At 35.2% G+C, this 11,087-nt stretch overlaps 1 long non-coding RNA gene across 2 annotated transcripts; it reads right to left on the bottom strand.

Annotated features, from left to right (window-relative positions):
- Positions 1 to 855: 855 nt before the first annotated feature.
- LOC139845455 (uncharacterized) lies at positions 856 to 2,752 on the bottom strand. 2 transcript variants are annotated; one of them, XR_011758321.1, is made up of 3 exons: positions 2,675 to 2,752; positions 1,741 to 1,818; positions 856 to 1,278 (listed from the first exon to the last, which is right to left on the bottom strand). It is a non-coding gene; the product is annotated as an uncharacterized lncRNA (long non-coding RNA). The 2 variants fall into 2 exon arrangements; XR_011758320.1 differs by having other exon boundaries at positions 1,741 to 1,822; positions 2,675 to 2,745.
- Positions 2,753 to 11,087: the final 8,335 nt, after the last annotated feature.

Here is an 11,087-nt window from a genome sequence, read left to right as displayed (position 1 = left end):
GCAAAGAATTATATTGTATTAGTATGTTTCGTAATCCTCCATTCATTTACTAGTGAATAATGAGAAGTGAATACAATCATCTTTCTATTATCAAGTGTCTGACCACATATCAAATTCATGAATGAGTAAAGTGATGGACAAATTAAAAAAATTTAAGCAATACAATTAAAAGCATATTACTAAAACTCGCAGTTACCAAGAAAATAAAGCAAAAAAGTAGCAACTACCATGGTTCATTTCATTAAGATATAATAGTAAGTCAATTAACAGTTTTATGTTGTGTACAACATGATTCCAAAGGTTATCCTGACGATTTACTGACATCCACCAGCAGATAATGACAATGATAATAATTATATCATAATCATAATTATAATTATAATAAAGTTATAGTTAAAGATAATATAATAATAATAAAAGAAAAACTACCGACATTGATCCCTTTCCCCATTGTGATCGTCTACAAACACGTGTATACAATATCAACTACCAAATCAATGCTAATGCTTTTAAAGCAAGTAAAGTACTAACCTTAATAGATGACAGCCACCTTACTCAATCATTGATACTTGCAGCTAGAAACACAAGAATATCACTTCATGATCATATTCTATTAACTAAACCAATATAATTCAGGTACTCGTAATGAATTTAATCGGTGATCTTGATGGTCAAATAACAGCAAGAAGAAAACAAGCCCAACTTGCATACAACAATCTGAATTAGCATAACATCCAATAATATTTAGAACACAAGTCCAACTTACATATAGTACATAGTATATTTACTGACACACTCATTTACCTAACACATGACAAATATAATCACATCAAGTCATCAAATAATGTATCATGTATGTATAAGCATCACTACTATAAATTTGTCATGAATCTAAAGCTTACAAAATAAATTATAAATTAGTAGTGCATGCGTCCCATTACAAGTGTCCACTTACTTTTTGCACACAGTTTTAGAAAATCCCACTAACTTCATTCTCCACCAATCAAAAATCTTCTCTCCTCTCAGAAACTTCTGATTAGTTGAAATACAAAGTGGACATAGTATAAAATAAGAATATCTTGGATCACAAAATGAGGTATAGAAGAACGCATTAGGAAAGTAGACCTTAGAAATCTGGAAGTCAATCATGTATTTAATACTCATTTGATTTATTCCACCGACACGGCAGATATAAACAATATGTTATTCTAAGATAACATAATGATGGCACTCTTCTTCGTCTTTACTCACATGTTCATTAATTGATGGGCCTATATCCTGGCAAATAAACAGAAAATGAAATTCACCAGTTTATATATGCAGTAGTTAATGAAATATATACTGATGCAAAGCCTATTATTTATCTAATATAATGACTACATATTAGTACCTCCCTACATTATATTGGTGCATGAGTTTAATGACTATATATTAGTATCGCCGATTACTCTGCACCAACAAACATGCTGCTACATATCTAGAGTATATATAGTGCATGATATAAGACATAAGGTATAACATCTTTTACCTTTGTTTCTTTTTTTCATAGAGCTAAATCTATATAACATCTGTTATTAAATTTATTTCTCATTTACTGAATCCTTACACTCGTTCTTAATATTGTATGCTACAATCTTCAAACAGCAGACAAGTTTTCTAGAAACATGACATAAGTGGGATCCATATACAGAAAAAAGATACATTTATATGATAATGACTAATTGATAGTGAGTACAATACACATTAAGTAATGCACCAATGGGTCAGAAGAACATAGAAGTCGTCAATCTGATGAGCAGATAATTCGCTAGCTCCATCCTGCCTATTGCAATGGCAGAAACAAGAAAAAACAAATTCTCGTTATGTTCATTTGCAATTTCATATTCCAAAAGTAACTAATTTATTTGCACTCACTTCATCAAATAACACCCCGCAATCACAAAATTGGCATAAAATTTCAACAGATTACAGATGTTACCATTTGCACAGCTTTTATCATTGTAATTTGTTTCATCGTAATAAGGTTGATATCTAGTTTATATAAACATGTAAGCTTTCAATGCATTTTTTGACCAAAAAAAAAAATGCAATCACAAAGGCAGAAAACTTTGCGAAATGTTGATCATTAACGAAATTCAACTATTTATGCGCCTTTACGGCTTTACATTTCCTTTCATGCACATTTGCGAAACAAGCAAATTATGCGAAATTTAGGGTCACCACACACTTGCCATAATATTCACACACAGAAAGTTAGATGTAGGCAAGTGGCAAGTTCTCCCAAGGGTTTAGGCATCACCACCTCCATTGTCACAATTACTTGATAATGGAGATGATAGTTCAAGAAAGCATGTGGAATTAAACAACCTAGTTTGTTTGATTCCTTGCTAGTGATTATCATTGTATTTATCTTTATACGGAGTAGTTCTTGTTCTTATCAATAAAAGCATTTGTTCTACATTGTTATTAGATTGGATCTTGTTTATCAACACTTGAATCATCCATTTGTGACCTAACAGTATTGCTGAATTTGGGTGCAATTTTCTTCCAGATGTTAACAGAGTTAAAGAGGCGGCCAAAAAATGTTAAAAAAACTGTGATATTATGTTACATACTCCACTGATACCTACAATACGAGTATAAATGAACGAAATTAAACTATGATTGGATTTACCGGTACGGAGATTTTCCGGTGTGGAATCAACGGAAATGACGTCATCATGAGAAATTTGTGTATTTCCTTCAACTTATAAATTTCCCTTTTGAAAAAAAAGTAAAAAAGAAGCGGCCGGAGACGAATATTTTGGGGTGAAGGATGATAAATAACAACAGAACTCAACGCGTTCAGTCGGCTACTTAAGTTTTTTTTTTATTGTTCATAACTACTTATCGAATCTGCGCCGGGGTCGGTTTTCAATATATTTTATTGCGTTTAGTAAAGGGTTAAAGCTAAAAATAGGTTACAAACTTACACAAATGTACCGATGTCACCCACAAACTCATTTACGTCCTACTGTCGCCTACAAACTTTAAAAAAATGTGCTAATATCAACATTTTGGCGTTTTGACCTGTTACATACTAATTTTGACCTGATAATTTTTTTTTTTTTTTAGAATTAAGATCCAATCCACGAACGACACGTGTAAATTTTGACCAGTTTAGCCGGTAGCAAGTCATTTTTGTTTACATTGGTACACTTTTTGAAAGTTTTTATTTACATTGGTACACTTTTTGAAAGTTTGTAGGCGACAGTAGGACGAATATGAGTTTGTGGGCGACATCGGTATATTTGTGTAAGTTTGTAGCCTATTTTTAGCTTTAACCCTTTAGTAAAATTATTTTGTGGCTAACGATGCTGTCGTTGAAGCGCAACTCGAGTCGAACTAAAAGGTATAACCCGTGAGAGATTTAAATGTTATTTTAAATTAACAATATATGTGCATCTCCGCGTTTCGCTATGGAATTGTCGACTTTTAAAAATTTAACTCAAAATCAACGTGTATGAAAAGTACCCCAAATATTTAGCGTTTTTTAAAAAGCGTCCATTTTGCGTATAGATAGTGACATTGTGTTCCTAAAATTATTTCGAGTTTAACGATGGTGTCGGAAAAATTTAACTCGTTGCGAGCGAGAAGGTATGACCCGTTGAATATTTGGGTGAAATTTATTTATGATTTTTTATGAAAATGGTTATTTGACACTTTATCCCCTGTTTGGGGGGTTGATTTGAATTTTTCAAAAAAGTGTGGGGGCGTTGTTGGTAAAATGAAATTTAGTTAAAATTAAAAAAAAAAGGTGAAAGTCGAAAATAACCGTGTTTACTGTTCATAACCTTTGACTATTAGTTAATATGTAAATTTAGCTACATTTTTTATATAAAATATTTTAACTTTAATTCTCGTAACGTAAAAGATGATAAGAAGAATTTTGTAAAGAAAGGTGGGGGCAAAATTATAAATGAAAAAGTTGAAGGCTATAAAATAAAAAATAAAATGAGTTATCAAGTGAGGAGTTATAATTCGGAAAAGAAAATGGAAGGGAACAAACTTAAAATTGACGAGCGTTGAAATTTATAAAAAATTGTGGAGGGGGAAACTTGTAAATTGCTTTTTTTTTTTTAAACATAGTTTCAGGTTAATAGTAAAAACGACTCTAACAGACCAATGCGAGCCTCCGAAGGTGGAGGTGAGCCTAGCTCTGTGTCTTACTATATACTTGATAAATTATGACTATATCTGCCTAACAAACAAGTTGGGTTTGTTCATGTTAGGAAGAGGGGATCGCCTGGACGTTGGGAGATATAAATTTGAGAGAAAAACAACCCTATTACTCACAAGAATAGATTTACAGAGTATTACAAAACTCTTACAAAAAAAAACTCTCAAACTCACACACACTCTCAAGGTTGTGATTACACTTCTCTGAGTGATTTGGGATGATTTACAATTGAGGTTTGCACCTCTATTTATAGTAAAAATTCTATGGCGGTGGAAGGGTGTGAACGGAGATGGTGAGCGGCCGTCATCGTGTTCATCTTTGCTTCTTCTACATGGTGTTCAAAGAAGGCTACTTTAAACATCTAAAAGGTGAGCTTCTAGATTGTAGGCTGGAAACTTTCAATTCTCCCCCTCCAGCCGAATCCACGAACATTCCAGTTATGTCTCTGCATAACTCCAACTTCTCTCGAGTCACCACCTTTGTTAACATATCTGCAGGATTCTCCTTTGTATGGATCTTCACTAGTCTCAACAGTTGTCGATTAATTACCTCGCGTATCCAATGATAGCGAATATCAATATGTTTTGTACGGGAATGGTACATGGAGTTCTTGCTCAAATCTAGAGCACTCTGACTGTCACAATGTACCTTGTACTCCTTTTGCTTGATTCCAAATTCTTGGAGATAACGCTTTAACCACAACATTTCTTTTCCAGCTTCTGCGGCAGCAATATACTCTGCTTCAGTTGTGGATAATGCAACACACCTCTGTAGTCTTGACTGCCATGAAACAGCTCCCCCTGCAAAAGTGTAAATGAATCCTGAAGTAGATTTCCTACTATCAGGATCTCCGGCCATATCCGCATCTGTATAGCCTTCCAAGATTGGATCAGCTCCCCCGTAACAAAGACATAGATTCTTTGTACCTTTAAGATATCTGAGAATCCATTTTACTGCATCCCAATGCTCTTTTTCGAGGTTCGAGAGAAAACGACTCACTGTTCCCACTGCGTGAGCAATATCGGGCCTTTTACACACCATTGCATACATCAAACTTCCAACTGCTGAGGAATATGGTACTGACGACATCTCCCCGATCTCTTCCTTGGATGAGGGACAAGAACTCGTGCTTAACTTGAAATGGTTAGCTAATGGAATGCTAACAGGTTTGGCATTGTTCATATTGAAACGTGAAAGCACTCGTTCAATATACTTCTCCTGAGATAGCCATAACCTTTTATTCTTCCTATCTCGGGTTATCTGCATTCCCAAAATCTGTTGAGCCTGTCCTAAGTCTTTCATGTCAAAAGACTTAGAGAGTTCCTTCTTCAGCTGGTTGATCTTCGTTGCGTCTTTCCCTACGATCAAAATATCATCTACATATAGTAGAAGAGCAACGAAATCTCCTTCAGAAAACTTCTGAATGTAGACACACTCATCTGCTGCAGTTTTCTTGTACCCGTGACTCACCATGCACGAGTCAAACTTCTTGTACCACTGCCTAGGTGCCTGCTTCAAACCATACAAACTTTTCTTCAGCTTGCATACGAGGTTATCTCCTGAAACCTCAAAACCTTCCGGCTGCTCCATGTAAATTTCTTCATGTAAATCTCCATGAAGAAAAGCTGTCTTTACATTCATCTGTTCAAGCTCCAAGTTCATACTTGCGAGCAATCCAAGTATGACTCTAATTGAAGTCATCTTGACTACTGGTGAAAATATCTCGTCAAAATCAATTCCTTTCTTCTGTTGGAATCCTTTGACTACAAGTCGTGCTTTGTATTTCACCACTTTTCCACTACCATCCTTTTTCAGCTTGAACACCCATTTATTTTTCAGTGCCTTCTTCCCGCGTGGAAGTTCTACAATCTCATAAGTTTGATTTTTCTGCAGAGAATCCATCTCATCCTGCATTGCGAGCAACCATTTTTCTTTATCCTTATGAGTTACTGCTTCATGAAAACTCTCCGGTTCTCCATCTTCAGTAAGTAGAAGGTACTCGGATTCTGGATATCTACTCGATGGAATTCGACCTCGTTCAGATCTACGAACTTCTGGAACATTCTGAGGAGATCCACCATCATCTTGACCTTGTGATGGTGCTGGAACGTCTGGCAGATGGGGTTGTGGCTCCCCCTGCTCAGCACCGTCATTTTCCTCATTATCTTCTACTTCTGGCATTTCTTCTTGCACTGAAAATTCATTTCTCATGAATGATTCCGTTGTTGCCTCTGGCACCTGAGCAGCAACATTTGACTTCTGAGATATTGTGGGCTTTTCAATATCTTCTATTGTCTGACTTTCATGGAACACCACGTCCCTACTTCTGATCACCTTTTTCTCCTTTGGATCCCATAATCTGTATCCAAATTCTTCATCTCCATAGTCTATGAATATGCATGGAGTGGTCCTTGCATCCAGCTTCTGCCTGAGCTCCTTGGATACATGTGCGTACGCCAAACATCCAAATACTCTTAAGTGAGAGTATGATGGATCCTTTCCAGACCAAAATTTCTCCGGAACTTCAAAATTCAGTGGTACTGATAAGGCTAAAAAGGAACATATATTTCATAGCAAAATCCCCCAAGAAAGACAAGATTTTAGTTGCAATTGTTCCATTTTCAAGTAATATTCGTTTATTTTAAATAAGTGCGAAGACAAAAGGCGAAAACGACGAATTGAAGACACAAAGGTCCAAAAAGCTCAAAAGTACAAGATACAATCAAAAAGGTTCAAATTATTGATTAGGAACGTCTAAAAATGACAAGAGTACAAGTTACAAAACGCAAAGTACAAAATATAAAATTGTACGCAAGGACGTTCTAAAATCCGGAACCGGGACCAGAGTCAACTCTCAACGCTCGACGCAACGGTGTAAAAATTACGAGTCAACTATGCACAAGAATAAAATATAATATTTAAATAATTCATAATAAGAATAATATTAAATAATAAAAAGTTGTTAATTGAGCATAGTTCAGGGGTCATAAGTGAAAATTCAATTTCTAAATTCGCATATAAAAGGCTTTGTAATCGTAATGTAAAAACACACCTTTTTCTATCTTTTTCTTATTTATCAATAAAAAAAAAAAAAAATTGTAAAAAAAAAAACGTTTTTTTTTTAGAAAAAAAAATTCGTTTTAAAAAAAAAAAACGTAAAAAAAAAAAAAAAAAACAAAAACGTAAAAAAAAAAAATTATTAAAAAAAAAATATATATTTTTTAAGATTTTGACTATAAAAAAAAAATTGTTTTTTTTAGTTTTATTACCTTTAGATTTTTAGACTATAGTCGCAACTTTTAGTATTAAGTTTAGTTTTGCCATAGTTATTTTTACTTCTAGAATTTTTAGGCTTTGCCGTAAAATCCCTTAAGTGCTTATTCCTTAGATTAAGTTTTAGGTGCTTTAGAATTTTACGACGCCGTATTTCGCACTACTTTCTTATTTTTATTTTTCGACGCCTATTTTTCGACCTTTTTATTTTTCGACCTTTTTCGACGCGCAATCTTTTTCTTTCTTATTTCTCGCCATTCTAGTTTTTAGGACTTAGATTTTTTTCTACTTCTTCTCTAAATTTCTTAAAATTACGAAAATTTATTTTAAGTGGTTAAATTGATAGACATCAAAATTTTCTGGTTCGTAGTAATAGTTGGATTTGTACGTGGACCGGGTTATTGGAGCCAAACAGTACTCAATTATATTGAGACCAAACGAATCCTGCCCCTCTGCTGCATCTTTTGGCTATTCGAAACGTGGGCAAAATCAGAAAAGTCTATTGATTGGACAACTTATATAAGTTTTTCTTATTTTTATAACTAATAGGATATTCTGTGAATGCACCGAGCAAAACGTTCACCACCTTTCATACGTTCACCACCTGTAACTCGATCAAGACATCTAGCAAATATTGTCGCCGTTGATTTTTCTTTAGAATCGTCATCTAGTCGAACAAGAACTCCAACTCAAATTTCCGATAATCCATCTTTTGAACCCGACTTCACAATCAAGAACCCGGAGCATATTCAAGGACAATTCCAAGATCCTGAACCACTAATTATTCCTCCTGAGCCACAAACCATTAAATCAGAATCCTCTAGTGATTCGTATTCAACAAATTCAATTATGGAAGTAACGGAACCTCTAAGTATGGAAGATCGAATGAGAGCCACACGCACGGGCCAAGGTCACGCCATTATTAAGCCAGAAGTTAATGCGCCAGATTATGAAATCAAAGGACAAATTCTACACATGGTAACTAACCAATGCCAATTCAGTGGTGCACCGAATGAAGATCCTAACGAACACCTTCGTACGTTTAAAAGAATTTGTACACTATTCAAAATCCGAGAAGTGGAAGATGAGCAGATCTATCTCATGTTGTTTCCCTGGACTTTAAAGGGAGAAGCCAAAGATTGGTTAGAATCGTTACCTGAAGGGGCGATTGACACATGGGATGTTTTAGTTGAAAAATTTCTTAAACAATTCTTTCCGGCATCCAAAGCCGTGAGACTTCAAGGAGAAATTGTTACGTTCGCGCAAAAGCCAAATGAAACTCTATATGAGGCGTGGACAAGATTTGGAAAGTTGTTGAGAGGATGTCCTCAACACGGTTTAGACACTTATCAAATAGTACAAATATTCTACCAAGGTGTCAACGTTGCTACACGAAAAGACATCGACATAACAGCTGGTGGTTCCATTATGAAGAAAACCGCAACTGAAGCTTACAAAATTATTGATAACACAGCCTCCCACTCTCATGAGTGGCATCAAGAAAAAGATATTTTTCGTTCATCTAAAGCGGCTAGAGCCGATTCTAGCCATGACTTTGATTCCGTTTCCGCAAAAATAGATGCTTTCGAAAGACGAATGGAAAAGATGAATAAAGATATTCACGCAATACGAATCAGTTGTGAGCAATGCGGTGGACCACACTTAATGAAAGACTGTCACATTGAACAAACGATGGAACAACGTGAGAATGTTGTCTACATGAACCAAAGGCTGGAAAATAGTTATCAGAATAATTATCAACCGCCAAGGCCAAACTTCAATCGAAATCAAAACATTCTTTACAATCCAAAAGGACCCGACAATAACTCGTATAACCAACAAGGTCCGAATAACCAACCAACTCAAAACAACACTTTCAATCAACAAAGACCTGGCTTGTATAAACCACCACAACAAACCGACGAGAAGAAGTCAAATCTGGAAGAAGTGGTATTTAAGCTAGTTGAATCTCAAACACAATTTATTGAAACTCAAACCCAAACGAATGAGAGGTTTGAGCAGTCATTTAGAACTCAACAAGCTTCCATTTTGAATCTAGAAAAACAAGTAGGTACTCTTGTTAGATTGATGAGTGAAAGGGAACAAGGAAAGCTACCGAGTAATAATGAAGTAAATCCTCGGAATGAAAATGTTAACATGATATCAACAAATTCTGAAAAACCAATACCAGAAGATGGGAAAGTTTTAGATGTAAGTAACAATGAAGAAGTTACACCACCACCACCACCCGAGTATGTAAAGCCAGTGGTGGCACCATACAGACCACCCATCCCGTTTCCAAGAAAAGGAGTTGAGTATGAGCAAGTAATAGGTAATAAAGTTTGTGATACCTCTGGAAAGAAGAAGAAGAAGAATAAAAAAGTGCAAGAAACAAAAACAGTAGAAGTAAACCCGGTGAAGACAGTTCCACCAAATCCTCCACCTAGGGTAGGTGATCCGGGTGAATTTATTGTTCCTTGTCTACTTAGTGACTGTGTCATGTATGATGCACTAGCAGATTTAGGTTCAAGTGTGAGTGTTATGCCTCTTTCATTATATAAGAGATTAGGTGTAGGTGAGTTAACTCCAACGGATATGAGTGTTCGACTCCTTGATCAAACCATTAAGCACCCAGTTGGAATTGCTGACAACCTACCCGTTCAAGTAGGTAATTTAACCTTTCTAGTCGAATTCATTGTCATTGACATAGAAGAGGACTCAAACGTTCCTCTAATTTTAGGTCGACCATTCTTAGCGTCCACCGGGGCGTTATTTGATGTAAGAAAGGGTAGAATGACACTTAGTAATGATGAGAAATCGATCACCTTTATGATTCGAAAGTCTAAATATCCACAAACCAAAACCGTTGAACCGACAAAAACGATTGGTAAGAACCATGTTGTTTTACCAACTCCAACGGTAATGCTTAACAATAATAGAACGCCTAAGTGTGGGGAAAATGAAGTAACACCTAATGATGACTTGATAATAAAGAACCTCATAGTTGATACGAAATTAAATAACCCCGTTATTAACAGTTCAATGAAGAAACTTTTTAAACGGGTTATTGATGCTAAAAGTAAGGGAAACTTTAGGTTATATAATCGGTTAATATCCAATCTGTCGCCTAAAGAAAAGGCGAAGCTAGTTGAATTTGTGGATATTACGGAAAAAGCTGGTCACTGGCTTAAAGCAAAAGTCACAGATATGCAAGTTGATTATGGTCCAAGAGAAATTGACGATGAAGTTAATCACAATTTCGACACCACATCTACCTAAGTGTGAGGAGATTCAAATATTCTAAAAAGAAAATGCTGTTTGGAGTTAGTTGTTCTGTTCTCGTGTAGTTCCGAGAATGGAATTCGATTGGTCTTTTCCGCTAGCAGACACTAAAGAACTAGTTTTCTCCCCCCATTCTGAATTTTTTTGTTTTTTTTTAGGTTTTATATGAAATTAATATGTTTTCTTTTTAAGTTTTGTGTGAATTTAAAAACAAAAATTTACTTTATTTCATTAAGTTGAAAAAAAATGATTTCTAAAATTCGTCGTGAGTTGAAGACTAGGTCGTTGAGCCGAAATTACTTTACCCGAGGGC

The sequence above is a fragment of the Rutidosis leptorrhynchoides genome, chromosome 4 (genome assembly GCF_046630445.1).
Source record: "Rutidosis leptorrhynchoides isolate AG116_Rl617_1_P2 chromosome 4, CSIRO_AGI_Rlap_v1, whole genome shotgun sequence".
Lineage (NCBI taxonomy): Eukaryota > Viridiplantae > Streptophyta > Magnoliopsida > Asterales > Asteraceae > Rutidosis > Rutidosis leptorrhynchoides.
This window is presented reverse-complemented; position numbering and strand designations above follow the sequence as displayed.